This window comes from Rhinoderma darwinii, chromosome 1, assembly GCF_050947455.1.
Source record: "Rhinoderma darwinii isolate aRhiDar2 chromosome 1, aRhiDar2.hap1, whole genome shotgun sequence".
Classification (NCBI taxonomy): Eukaryota; Metazoa; Chordata; class Amphibia; order Anura; family Rhinodermatidae; genus Rhinoderma; species Rhinoderma darwinii.
The window spans coordinates 501743835-501758992 of record NC_134687.1 but is presented as its reverse complement, the minus strand read 5'-3'; positions in this window follow the sequence as shown (position 1 = coordinate 501758992).

The following is a 15158-nucleotide window of genomic DNA, read 5'->3' as shown; positions in this document are numbered from 1 at the left end:
TGTTAATGACTTTCTTAATAGACAACTGGGCGTTGTACAGAGGAGTGTATGACGCTGACCAAGCAGTGACCAATCAGTCTCATACACTTCTCATTGTTCCAGCCCAGCTTCTTTCACTGCACAATCACACTAACACTGGGCTGGAACAATAAGTGTATGACGCTGATTGGTCAGCATCATACACTCCTCTGTACAACGCCCAGTTGGTAAAAAGTAAAAACACGCCCAGTTGTCTATGAAACTAATTAGCATAAATCTAAAATTGCTCAACTTGCTCAAAAGTGATAGTTTTTCAAAATAGAAACCATATATCTACATTACAGCGCCAATCAGATTATGTAGGAGATAGGGCACTTATAATCTGGTGACAGAGCCTCTAACTAGTTAAACCGCCAGGATCAGTGCGATTGCTGTTCCTGGCCGTTAGAGCAGCGTGTCCGAATCAGACACCTGCAGTGTATGGAGTGGGCTCATCGCGTAAGCCTGCTCCATACATCATCCCGCTCCATGATGTGCCAGCACATTACGGGTCGGGAAGGGGTTGAGTAAGGAGTGGACAGGGGGCCCGGCGCTGCCTTGACTTCTGACTATAAGACGCAAGGACTTTTTAGCAAGATTTATTCTTTCTGAAAACTGCTTATCAGGCGGTGAGAACTACTTGTGCAAATTCTACAGGTTGATATGATTACGGCGATACCGAATTTGTTTTGTTTTACCACTTTAAAAAAACAAAACTCTTTGCTAAGTTGCAGTGTTCTGTAATTTTATTTATTTTTTCTGTCAATTTAGCGACGAGGGCTTAATTTTTGCGGGGAGTGCTGTAGTTTTCACCGATAGTATTTTGTGGTATATGCGACTTTTAGATTGCTTTTTTTTTTTTTTTTTTTTTTGGAGCTCTAAGGTGACCAAAAAACAGCAATTTGTGTGTATGTATGTGTTTTATTTTATTTATTTTACGAACAGTTTTTCACTTTTAGTCCCCCTAGGGGACTTGAACCATCGATCGCTTGCATGTTATACTGCAATACTAATGACCTAGTCGACTATGCTTTTGATTCCGTCAAAACGACAGAACCCCTGCACAACGGACGGAAACTATTGGCACTGGGTTTGTCACCATGGAAACAGGTTTCCATCACCATTGATTTCAATCAGTCAGGGCTCTGTTCCGACAAAAGTTCAAAACTGAGCCCTGAATGCAGATGTGAACGCATCCTACGTGTGATGGCAGTTGTGAAAAGTTCTTTAAAATTACCCTTCTGCAAACCCTAAGGCCTGGATCAAACACTTTGTCCCAGTTCTTTTAGCCAATCGCAGAAATTGACTCCAGAAATGAGATGCTGCAGTCTCTTTTCCTTAACCCCTTCCTGACATTTGACATATCCATACGCCAAAGTCTGGTAAGGGAAGTATGGATAGGGCTCACGGAGATGGTGGTTGTGGCTGCCTGGGGGCCTAGTGAAGGCCCCCAGGTCCGCCATCTTTGTGCACCTATTCAGCCCTGCCTCTGGCATGGCTTAATAGTTGCCTGTCAAAATCACGATATATTGCAATATAGTAGTATTGCAGTAGATTTTCGCTGGTTGAAGTCTCCTGTGGGGACTAATAAAGAAGAGAAAATGAGGTGTTTTTTTTTGTGTAAAAAACAAACAAACCACTCCCTTTTCCCATTTTCCCCCTAGAGCATAGTAAAAGATAAATAAATAAACATACTTGGTATCGCCGCGTCCATAAAAGTCTGAACTATTACAATTTTTCATTAACCCGCACGGTGAACGCCATAAAAAAAATGTCAATCTGTATTTTTTGGTCTCCATCTCCCACAAAAAATGAAATAAAAAGTGATCAAACCGTCGCATGTACACAAATGGTATTAACAACGACCGCTTATCCCGCAAAAAAAGTCCTCATACCACTTAATCAACGGAATGATAAAGTTATGGCTCTCGAATTTTTTACTCGGGTTTTTACTTGTAAAAGTAGTAAAATATAGAAAAACGATATATATTTGGTATCGCCGTAATCTTATTGACCCAGAGAATAAAGTTAAGATGTTTTAATTGCACAGTGAATTCCATAAAAACAGCACGCAGAAAACATGGATGAATCGCAGTTTTTTTCATTTTCTACCCCACATCTTTTTTTCTCCCTTTTCCTAGTACATTATATGGCAAAATAAAGGGTGCTACGAAAAACTACAACTTGTCCCGCAAAAATCAAGCCCTCATAGGACTATATCGACGGAAAAATAAAGACGTTATGGCTTTTGGAAGGTGGGGAGGAAAAAAAATGAAAATCTGAAAAATGGCTGCGGCGGGAAGGGGTTAATGGATCCACTCTTGGCTGCTTAAAAACCAAACCTACACTGCCACAATCTGCATCAAAGCGGAGTGATTTAACTAGTCGTGGACCCACTTGCATGTGGTGTTTGGCAAAGTTGAGCTTTGTCAGCAGCTGCATGCGTAGGAAGCGGTCTGAGCTCTTGGGTACACACCTGTTCCTGTAGCAGTTGCTTCCATCACATCTGTTTTTGTGATACAAAGTACAGTTTGTGCCTCATGCCAAGTTGACCCTGGCAATGGAAACATTTGTTGCATTGTTAGGCTGGGTTCACACTGGGTTTTTTGCAGGCAGAAAATCTGCCTCAAAATTCAGTTTGGAATTTTGAGGCAGATTTTGCTCTGCCTGCACGCAGTTTTTCACCCGTAGCCATTGAGCGCCACGGGCAAAAAACGCTGCGAAATACGCTTTCTCTGCCTCTCTGACATCCCTTTTTCCCACAAGCGTTTTTTCTGCTCATTGAAATCAATGGGAGGCATTTTTGACGCGGTTTCTGTGTCAAAACTGTCACTCAATTTAAGGGTCAGTTCACACGAAGTGCAGTGCTGCACTGTAAATGATCATCCTAAATGGAATAATTTTTCTGATGTGCTATGGAGGAGTGATATAGAGCCATACTCATTTTTATACTGGTACCTTAAGGGTACACTTTAGAATTGAGGCACCATCAAGGAGAATAGGATCAGCTGGTCTGCGCAATAAGCAATGCCTCTTTGTAGGTGAAATCTTGCTGTCCTTCACATTCCCTCAAATAACTGCTCCATTTTAATGCTAGAATAATTTTGGCTTTCTGGTCTTAGAATTAATCATGGCAAGTCAGTTGCCATAACCATTTCACTCCCCTGATTTTCCTGCTTCATGTGGCAACTTTCTCTCTTGCTGGCCTTCCGCTGGGTTACCTTGGTTTTTAGATTACCCCTTAGGCATCGTTCAAATGGCCGTATTTAGAGGAGTATTCTGCTCTTTGTATTTTGTAAGCTAAAACCATGAATGAGTCAACACAAGATTCTCCTGGTCTTGGCTTCCATGTACTGATAAATACTGTCTGAATGAGATCTCTCTTCCAGTTGTTTTTTCATGCCAACTACTCCTATGCTCAGGGAAATAACCTCAATCTGAACTGGAATGCAGATTGCTTCCTTATGATGGTTGGGCAGGATTGCAGCTGTCAGATGACACTCCTTCCAAAACACTTGCATCTTTTCAGAGCACTGCTGGGCACTAACCTCTCACAATCTGGATTATATAGATTTTATTTATTTTTTCATCACACTTTTTAAGACCTCCATAATTATGAATCTACCCTGTTCATTCACAAAGCAAGGAGCTTTGGATGATCACCATTGACCAAATTTTACTATGCATCTGCAATAGCCCAATTATCCCTGTTATGCACTTGTTCTGACATGTCCTTGTGGGTTTACTTAAAAATTCCTAACTGCTTCCAATAAATTCTCTTGTAGATTCCACCATGTCCTTGCCCCTTAAGAGAGGACCTGTAATGTCTCCTGACATCTATATGACAGCTGTTACCTACAATAGTAATCAAAGTTTTCCCATTGTACAAAATGCAGGCATGGCCTACCCAGGCCCCTTTCACAGTACATGTTCTCTATAGCCCTCCCCCTTTCCCTTCCACAAATTCTCATTCGGGAACCCTTCAGAAACTCCACCCCCCCCCCCCCCCCCCCCCCCCCCCCCATATCTCACTCTCCTTGCACTGTGATAGGGGACATCTATGTATAACAGCATTAAACCATCCACCACATCTTGCAATGGAAAGTAATGTGCAATATACCAAAGATATAATATACCCTTCGTGCCCCTAGTGCCTAACACCCGTTTCACTACCCCCACGGTGGAGCAACTCCAGTCCACTGATCTAGCCTGAGCTTGTGCAGCATGATGCAGGTGAAGGTACTGATGGAACAACCTATGCGGGAGCTCAAACTCCTCCTGCAATTGAGAGAATAACTTGAAAATCCCTCCTTCGTACAGCTGGCATACTAACCTAACCACTTTTTGCTCTCACTCCTGAAAGCCTTCCAAGGTATTAAATTCCCACAGGTAGGGGTTATCCCAAATTGGCATATAGTTTGAACATCCTGCAACTCCCAACAATTTCTTGCACTTCCACCCTACCTTATGTATAAGCAACAAAGTCGGTCTCCCCCCGCTGTACCTGCTGTAAATCCTGTACCTTCGCTGAGACCCTAATCCCAAGGTATTTAAATTCCTTCACACAAGGTATATTTACCCACCACCACCTGCGTAGCCAGTGACGTAATTGGCAGGCAAAAATTCAGACGTATTCCAATTTATTTTCAATCCTGAGAATCTACGAAACTTCTCAAGAATAGTCATAACCAAAACCACCCCACCCCCCCCCCCCCCCCCCCCCCAAGAACAACAAATCACCTGCATATAGCGCGCCATACGGTCCTCCAAGTCCTCAAACTTAAACCATTCTATACACGGATGCTGTCTCACTACATTAGCCAAAGTCTCAATCGCCAGGGAGAACAACAGCGGGGAAAGTGGACACCCCTGACGCGTCCCCCTCCCCAAAGCAAAAGCTTCTGACATCGTACCATTAGCCCTTATTCTAGCTACTGGTTCATGGTATAACAATTTCACCCATGCAATAAAGTTCCTTCCAAATCCAAACCGCTCCAAAACAGCCCATAGCTACCCCCACTCCACACTATCAAATGCCTTAGCGGCATCCAAAGACAAAACAGCTCTAGAATGAGTACCACCAGAAGCAGCCTGTATGTTCTGGAACAGCCGCCACAGATTGACCGCAAGTGGACTTTGATGGCATGAACCCCGACTGATCCGGAGAGACAACGGTAGTCACGACTTTCGTCAGCCTGCTAGCTAGGACCTTCGCCAAGATTTTTTATATCTGATTTTAACGAGGAAATTGGTCTATAAGAGTCAGGTTGTGTCAGATCTTTCCCATCTTTAGGAAGAACCACTATTGCAGCTTCATACATCGTCTGTGGCAGATGTCCCCTCTCAAAACTATCCTGAAACACCTCCAGTAAATGGGGCAAAAGCTCATCGCCATAAGTTTTGTATAATTCAATAGGTATGCCATCCATACCTATTGCCTATTTTCAGTTGCCATAGAGCTCACTGCCTGCTGTACTTCCTCAAGAGTTAGTGGTTCCTCCAACATCTCCCTCTCCTCCTTCAATGTAACCCACGACATCCCTTCCAAATATTCCCTCAAGAGAACCTTTGAATAGTCCACCCTGGAATGATACAGCTCAGTATAAAAGGATGTCAACACACCAAGTATATCCCCTGTGTCCCTAACCATCCTCCCAGTACTGTCCTGTAAGTGATGAATGAACGCTCCTTCCCTTGGAGGTCTAGCAATATTAGCGAGAAGTCTACCAGTCGTCTTCCCCCCTCTTCATAATACCTTTGCTGTAGAAAGAGCCTTTTATTAGCAGCTTGATCCATCATATATTCCCGTAGTAATTTTTGGGCTTCCTTCCACTGAGCTAACGTGTCTACAGTGTTATTTACAACATGACTTTCCTCCGTGAGTGTCACCCTTCGCGTCAGGGCAACCCCCAGTTGTCTAGATTTGTTCTTGATGGCCGTGATCTCCTGTATATACACCCCTCTCATATACGCCTTCATAGCATCCCATAAAACATCAGTAGGAACCGTATCCTTATTAAACTCAAAGTATTCCATTAGAAGTGGAGCTATTTTGTGCTCCCCCACCAACTTTATCCAAAACGGGTTCAGCCGCCAATGCATTCTGAACCCTCCCAAGTGCGGACTAGTTCTGATTTTCAGCAGCATCGGGGATTGGTCAGACAATGACCTAGGTAAATACTCCACCCCCTCCACACATGGAACTCCCAAGCTGTTACTAAACATTAAATCTATTCTGGACAGCGAGCCATATGTAGAGGACACACAGGAATATTGAGTAGTAGAGGGCCACTTTGCACGCCACACATCCATGAGACCAACCTCTCTCATGTATTTCCCAAATTGCGTCAGATCGGTGCCCCCCTCCCCCAACCCCCTCGAGATCTTATCCCTCCCCTTGTCCATAATATTGTTAAAGTCACCCATTATTATAGTCGGAACCATAGGCCAGCTAGCCAGCCTCTCCAATACCTTGCACAATGGAGCTGCGGAGTAAGGGGGATGCACATATATTACCACAATAATACATTCCCAGTGAAATAGTTTGCAGTGTACCCCAACATACCTGCCCTCCCCATCACTGAAGGAGGCCAAACAGCTGAAAGGTACATCTCTATGAGACTAACCCCTCTCGAGTATGTTGAGTGAAAAGAATGGAAATAATGTTTAATCCATACCCTATGTGCATGTTGTGCCGTATCACTTGTAAGATGCGTCTCCTGCAATCCCATCACACCAGCGGATTGCCCCTTCAGGAAATCAAATATGGCCCGTCGTTTTGTTGCCTCTCCCATACCCCGCACATTCCAGGAAAGGAAATTTACCCTACCTCCCATCTAGTAATAGCTTTTACCTTAGAGCAGCATTTACCTCCTAATTCAGTGATACTCATAGCGCACTGTGGCCCAAACCTGTCTCCCCCCAAGAAACCCCCAACCCTCCCAAACTTACCCTCCGAAGAGGGCCAGGGCTGGCGCAGTAAATTCCACCAGTATGACATTCCAGCTTCCAAAACACATTGCTAAAGTACATGAGCAGTATCCACCCAACCATTTTACACAATGTATCCGTGTAAGACTGAATCTTCCCGCCACCTCAGTACAGTATGCACAGTACCTACTTTGGCGCAAATAATCATCCATTTAGTAATGTTTTCTCCTTTCAACCCCCCACTATACCAGAGAGAGAGAGACTGCAGCATAAAAACAAGAAGTATGCATTTCCATATAACTTTGCCCGTTATCGCCCTTGCAGTACATCCCTCTCCCCTGTTAACATAGTCCCCTCAGGAAACGTCCTTCCAAGGATCACGCAGCGGCCTCCCGATCCTGACGAAGGCAATCCTCATGACTGTCCAGCCATCTCAAAGCATCCTTTGCATTCTCAAAAAATTGGACTGACCCCAGCGCCACCATCCGAAGCTTTGCGGGGTATAGCATCGAATATTGAACACGAAGAGTCCTCAATCGCTTTTTAATGTCCAAGAATTGCATCCTCTTTTTTTGAATCTCAGCAGAAAAGTCTGGATAAAAGGAAACTTTTACTCCATTAATACATATGTCCTGCCTCTCCCGGGCCTGTCTAAGAATCAAATCCCTGTCTTTGTAGTGAAGAAGTTTTACCAGGACAGGCCTCGGCGGTCGTCGTGGCAGGCCAGGTCGAGTAGGCACTCTATGGGCTCTTTCCACTGCAAACAAAGGAGTCAAAGTCTCTTTGCCAAACACCTCCAACAGCCACTTCTCAAAATAAGAGTCCGGATTAGACCCTTTCACCTTCTAAGGTATCCCCACCATCCTCACATTATTGTGACGTAAACGGTTCCCCAAATCGTCCATTTTAGCCAAAAGGTAATTAACATCCACGGCCGTGTCATTAACATCTCTCCTCATTGGCAACATCCGATCCTCAAGCTCACTAACGCGGCCTTCCACCACCGTCGTGCGTTCAGCCACTTTTTGCAAATCATGGCGGATGATGGAGATGTCCTCCTTTATCCCTCCCACCTAGCAGGTAAGTTTTGCAAGAGTAAGGTTACATTGGCTTACCGCCGAGAATACGTCTGCCAGCGTGGGTCCAGGCCGCTCCGTGCCCTGCGGGCCAGCCTTCTGACTGACGCCCGGGAGTTCCGCAGTATCCTCTCCCGTCTCCTCCTCATCCGACTCTATTTGTGCACGCAAGGACTCAAACCGGGATCCCGATCCACCAGCCAATTCCATTCTCCCGACTGCTGCACCTCTTGAGACACCGGGTTTCGTGGGTGTTTGGCGTGCAAAGCGCTCCAGTCTGGATGCGGCCGCCCCTCTGACATCTCTTCTCTCTGAGAAGGCAAGCATGTCGGCGCCATCTTGCGCTCCCAGATCTTTTCTGTCCGCCACTTTAGATCTCCTGGACCGGGTCATTTTAGCACCAGAGAGTCTGGAATCTCGCCCACAGGATCCCCACTGCTTCCCCTCCGTCTTCAGGTATAATACACCCGGCAAATTGCAAAGAAAGGTATGTTCTCAAGATATTGGTAGCGGGAGCTCCGAAGCTTGCTTCCTCTCACATACGCTGCTAGGCCACGCCCCCTCCTGACATCCATTTTAGTAAATACTTGTACTTCCCATGAAATAACTCTGTCATCTTGCCTCAGAATTCTACATTGTGCCGTTCCTCTGTTCTTCCAAAAAAAGTAAATGTATCAATAAATTGACAACTGGGTTACTATTCCCACTCTCAAAAGGGCGTATCCCTACAGTCTCAATGGATTGGACACTTGGGACTGTCTCCCGGCAGTCTGACAGTGTTAACACCGAGTTGTCAATTTATTCATTTTTAGGAGGAATTTCCAGAACTGCACAATATGGTTCTAAAAGAAGATGCTCCAGAATTGTTACATGGCAAATTCAAATATTTACTAAAACAGACACATCCGGAGAGAGATGACCGGTCCTTGTTAAGCCCCTAATGCAACATACTCTATCAGTTTGACCGAGTTGATTACTCCAGTATATTAAAGGTCTTATTCATGCGAACGATGTAAGGGTATGTTCACACGGCATTTGTTTGAGGCAGAAAAATCAGAGGCTGATTTCAAAAGAAAACAGCCTCAAAGGCCCCTTGCACACAGACGGGCTGCAATAACGGGTACTGACAGCCGCAGACAGCAACTCTCACATGTCCTATCTTTTACAGCAGCTGTCTACGGCCCAGGCACCTTCCCGTAACTATATATGGGAAGGTGTCCATTGGCCATAGAAATTAATGGGTCCATAACTGCAGACTGAAACTACGGTCCGCAATTACAGATGGTTTTTACGGCCGTGTACATGGGGCCTAAATCCAGGTGTTTTTGGATCTGATTTGCAATAGAATTTTACTTCACATCAGAGTTCAATCGGGATTGTGTCAGTTTTTTTCCTGTCCGCGAAGCATCCGTGAACATCAGTTTTCATGTCTGTGAAAAACTGATGCTGCTCTGGCAATACTTCTCTGCTTTTTTTTCAGCATCTGCCATCAAACCCATCAGTGGAAGAACTAGCTTCATTTGGATGGTAGCAGTGTGCTGTCAGTTGTTTTTTTTTAGGTTTTTATTTCACTGACACATTAACTTGAATTGTGTAAGTCTAGTGTGAGAAGTAACAAAAAAAATAAAAATGCTATGGATGTTGGAATGTGGCTGCATATAAATAATTTTATAAAGTGTTTTTATTGTGCACCAGTAGTAAAACATATACTATATAATTTTTTGTGTTGTGATAATTAGAATAGTTAGCACTTATACTGCATGATATTGTTTAAACTGCACAATCAACAATATAAAAATAAAGCTCTTAAAATAGTGGCAAAATCCATTTAAATCTTTTTTTTTTTTTAATAAAAGTTATTTCATGTTCTATGTAAATAATGCCACACGCGTGTCGTATAAAAATAGTATTTTCCTGATCGTCCTTGGCAGCACAACACATATGGGTTTTAGTCCCCTAGGTACAATCAAGCAGAGACAGGTTAATTAGCAATAAGCATTAAGCAATTAAACAATTAAGGACTTCCCCTATAAGTATGTACCAGAAGCCGGGCCCCAGCGTATTTTTTCTTTCGCTCTTAGGTCAGTACGGAGACAGTACCCTATTTTTCTAACAGAGGAAAAGATTATTCCGGGCTGCATACAGGGCTGCACCTCTGTCCCTCAGCCGCGTAGGTGTACCAAGATGATGGTCAACGTCTTGGTACACGGTGACGGGGAACCTTACCTGATCCCGGTAATGGTAGCAGGGGAGGAGGACCCCCTGTTGGAGCATCCCCCGTTCGTCTAGGTCCGAAGTAGACTCCGGACTGACTGCCCGCGCTCTCCCGGTTACCCGGAAGTGCTGCTCGGCGTTAGAGGCATGGATGGGGGCGGAAGAGATATCATAGTTGGCCCTGCCCCGGGTTGGCCCCGCCCCCGAATGTGACGTGCGGACGCAGCAGGCTCATAATGCCGGCGTCCTGTTTGAAACCTGGCAGGCTCTGCCTCTGGAAAGCCCTCTGCTTGCTAAGGTTAGTAAGGCTGTTTACATTGATGGGTCCTAATGTGTCTTGATGCTGATGGCTATGCACATTTTCTTACCATGCGTTTCTTTCTGCCTCTTCTGCCTCTTCTGCGTTTCTGTCTGCCAGAAGAGAAGGTAGGAAAAGGACCCACAAATCCAGGCACAGGCTTTGCAGGGAATGCCTCCAGCCTCTGCCTGATGTCACTGTGTTAGATCTGTGAATCTCATGCTTCACCCCAGTCGCCTCCCCTCCCAGGGAAGATTCTAGGGGATTTATGCAATGGTTTAAACAACAGCTGTCTGTAGTTTTTGAGGATGTAAAATCATCACACCATGCTAAGAGGGCCAGGCGCTCTCCCTCTCCACATCCTCAATACCAGGAGGATTCCTTCTCTGCAGGAGGTTCAGAGGTGGTCTCTGACTCCCCAGACTCTGACGACCCCGGTCAGTGATGAACCTTCTGGAAAGGAACGACGTGCTGGCAACAATCGACCTCACGGACGCATACTTGCATGTCCCGATTCTGGCCGCGCACAAAAGGTTCCTCCGATTGGCGGTCCGGACGCAAGGCGGAGTGCAGCACTTCCAATATACCTGCCTACCTTTTGGGATTTCGTTAGCACCCCGTGTGTTCACGAAAATCGTGGTGGTCCTAACAGCAGCACTGAGGCTGAAAGGGATATGTGTGGTCCCTTACTTGGACGACTGGCTAATAAAAGCATAATCACAGTCCCTTCTACAACAACATCTCCAAACCACATTGGAGTTTCTTCACTTTCACGGGTTCCTGGTGAACTTCAGAAAGTCACAGCTCTCACCATCACAGAATCTGAAATTTTTAGGGTTCATGGTGAAATCCCAGTCGATGATAGTCAAATTGTCTCCAGAGAGGATTGAAGCAATCCGGGGTTCAATAGAACGCCTTTTTTGCCATCCGAATATATCGGCTCGAGGAGCTATGAAAATCTTAGGTCTAATGACCTCATCCATAGATGCGGTCCCCTGGGCCAAAGCCCACATGAGATCATTACAGCTCGACATCCTCAGAGCCTGGGACAAACATGTCAGAAATCTGGACGCCCTCTTCAAAGTCTCCAACTTCAAGACCTCAGCTGGTGGTTAATCCCAGACACTCTCCGGTCCGGCAAGTCTCTAGTTCCCCCACCACAGAAAGTCCTCACAGTGGATGCCTCCTCATGGGGCTGGGGTGCCCATGTAGATCACCTATGGGTTCAGAACAGATGGAGTCAGAGGGAAGTGTCACTATCCTCCAACATGAAGGAACTCAGAGCAGTGAGATTGTCGCTAATGTCCTTTCAATCCCATCTGAGAAATACCCAAATCCTGATCCAGTCAGACAACCTTGCAACTGTGTTCTATGTAAACAAACAGGGAGGAACGAGGATTGCCTCAATGTCAACCGAGTGCAGACGACTTGTGAGTTGGGCAGAACAACATTCATTGGGAATTTCAGCAGTTCACATCAAGGGCTCCTTGAACCACACTGCAGACTTCCTCAGCCGCAATATCCTCCATCCAGGGGAGTGGAGTCTCAATCCTCAGGTTTTCAGCAGCTTAGCTGCCAAGTGGGGAATGGCAGACGTGGATTTGATGGCATTAGAAGAGAACAACAAAGTCCTCAGCTTCTGTTCTCTGTACCACACCCGCAATGCAGTAGCATTAGATGGCCTGTCTGTCAGTTGGGGAGGAAAATTAATCTACATTTTTCCTCCCCTCCCCTTAATACCCAGAGTATTGAAAAAAGTTTGGGACGAGAAAGCGGAAGCTATTGCAATCCTGCCATTTTGGCCATGCAGGGCCTAGTTCTCCCTAGCATTGTCTCTCTCTCAGGGCAGGTTCCTGAAACTACCAGTATCACCGGACCTCCTGTCCCAGAAAGGGGTGTATCACCCGAACCCTCGCAGTCTACATCTCACGGCCTGGAGACTGACCGGGAGAACCTGACAGAAATGGGACTTTCATCAGAAGTTATTAATACCTTGCTGTAAGCTAGACAACCTTCAACGGTCAAAGTATACAACAGAGTTTGGACCCTGTTTACCTCCTGGTGCTCTAAAAATTCAGCAAACTTAGTCTCTCTGAATACTACCCTACAATTTCTTCAGGAGGGCTAAAATAAAGATTTTAAGCTAAATACCCTTAAGGTGCAGTTCACGCCAATTAATGCCCAATTGCAAAATCGTTTCTCCAAGCAGCAGTTGGTGAAGACCTTCTTCAAGGCTTTAAGAAACCTTAGCCCAGTCTCTCAGGTACCCTCTCCTTCCTGGGACCTTTCAATAGTGGTGTCGGCTCTAACAAAGCCACCGTTTGAACCCATGCAAGAGTCATCCATCAGATTTCTCTCCTTCAAGGCCTTCCTGGTGGCAATCACGTCGGCCAGGCGCATAAGCGAGCTGCTGGCCCTTTCCTTCAAAGTACCATATTTGAGGGACCTGGGAGATTGTCTTCTACTACGTACCATGCCTGGGTTCTTGCCAGTTCCTTCCTTTAGGAATATAAATCAAGAGATATTATTGCCAGTTCTCTTCCCTCATCCCCAAGGTGAAGATCAGGAAAATTGGCATACACTGGATGTGAGAAGAGCAGTTCTCACCTATATTCAAAGGGCAAAGGCTTTTAGGAAATCAGAAAATCTGTTCCTTCAACATGCCGGTCCTAATAAGGGACAAAAAGCAAGTAAAACCACCCTAGCAAGGTGGATTAGATCAACTATTGAAAAATGATATCTTCTCAGTGACCTTCAATCTCCTCTACAGATCAGGGCACATTCCACACCCTCTACAGCTACCTTATGGGCAGAAGTCGGGCATATCCCCATGGATCAAATCTGCAGAGTGGCTACTTGGGCATCCGCATCAACCTTTGTCAAGCGCTACAGGCTCGACTCACTGGCATCAGAGGGTTTTCTATTTGGCAAAAGAGTGCTTGAAATGGCATCTGCTATCCCGCCCATATAGCTATTGCTTGGCAAGTCCCATATGTGTTGTGCTGCCAAGGACGATCAGCAAAACGAAAATGTACTCACCAAAATTTTTATTTCCTGGAGTCCGTAGGCAGCACAAGCTTCCCCCCCTGGCAGGACTTATGACTATTGCTTCGTAAAAATACGCTAGGGCCCGGTTTCCGGTACATACTTATAGGGGAAGTCCTTAATTGTTTTAATTGCTTAATGCTTATTGTTAATTAACCTGTCTCTGCTTGATTGTACCTAGGGGACTAAAACCCATATGTGTTGTGCTGCCTACGGACTCCAGGAAATAAAAATTTCGGTGAGTAAATTTTCGTTATTCCTCATGTACACACATGACAGCTGAAACGTTAGGTACGCTTTAAGGCTAAAATTAGTTACGTCACTAAAGGATAAAAGGCACCTGAGTTATGAGCCGACTACGTTTACTTGAGACATAAATTCAAAATCTACCAGAAAGTGAAATTTTTGGGAGGGTTTTTAAAATTTTAATGTGACCATTAAGGGGTGAAATATGGTAACGTTTATTTAATAAAAGAAACTTAGCATACAGAATCACTTAAGAATCTGTAATGCACATTTCTTAGTAAGGCCTTATTCATTTGGTGCAGTTTGGTTTATGTGCGCTTTTAAGCCACAACCAGGAGTAGATTGCAAACAGGGAAAGTTTAGAATATGCTCCCCATGTGGTGGGCCTGCCCCCGAAACTGGTTGGTTTTGGTCTACAGTGCATGAACTTTTTTTTATTCAACTTCATTATTAATGATATAGAGGATGGGATTAATAGCACTATTTCTATTTTTGCCGATGACACCAAGCTTTGTAGTATTGTTCAGGCTATGGAAGATGTTTATAAATTACAAGCCGATTTGGACACAGAGTGTTTGGGCATCCACTTGGCAAATGAGGTTTAATGTGGATAAATGTAAAGTTATGCATCTGAGTACCAACAATCTGCATGCACCATATGTCCTAGAGGGAGCGACACTGGGGGAGTCACTTGTTGAAAAGGATCTGTATGTACTTGTAGATCATAAACAAGATAACAGCATGCAATGTGATTCAGCTGCCATAAATGCCCCTGATGGGAAAACACCTTTAACCTGTTCCTGCACTGCGATGCAACTGTACGTCCTGGTAAGGGATTACTTCCCTCACCAGGATGTACAGTTACTGCACGGTTCCCGGTGCACACTGTCGTAACGGCCAGTGTCTGTGAACCAGGAGGTCCGCTGTCCCCGACAGCTAACACTCCACTCTTGCCGGCTAGCAGTCCATCGCCGCTGATTTAGGCAATTAACCCTTTAAATGCGGTGATCGATTGTGATCGCCGCATTTAAGGGGTTTGCAGCACAACGGCAACCCCAACAATGTAAGTGCGGGTGCTGCCAAAGGTTGGAGTGGGAACCGGAAGCCAAACGATCGCCTCCGGGTCTGCCACGTACGGAAGGCTTTGAGGACCCCTGATAGGCTTCCTGTCAGAGTGACCGCTAGTCACTGAGTAGTTCCCGGTGCACACGTTGATGACCGGGTAATCGGCTGTCTTCAGCAGCTGAAGCTCCACTGTTGCAGTCAATCGCTGCTGATTTTGGCAATTAACCCCTTAAATGTGACGATTGATTGCTATCGCCACATTCAAG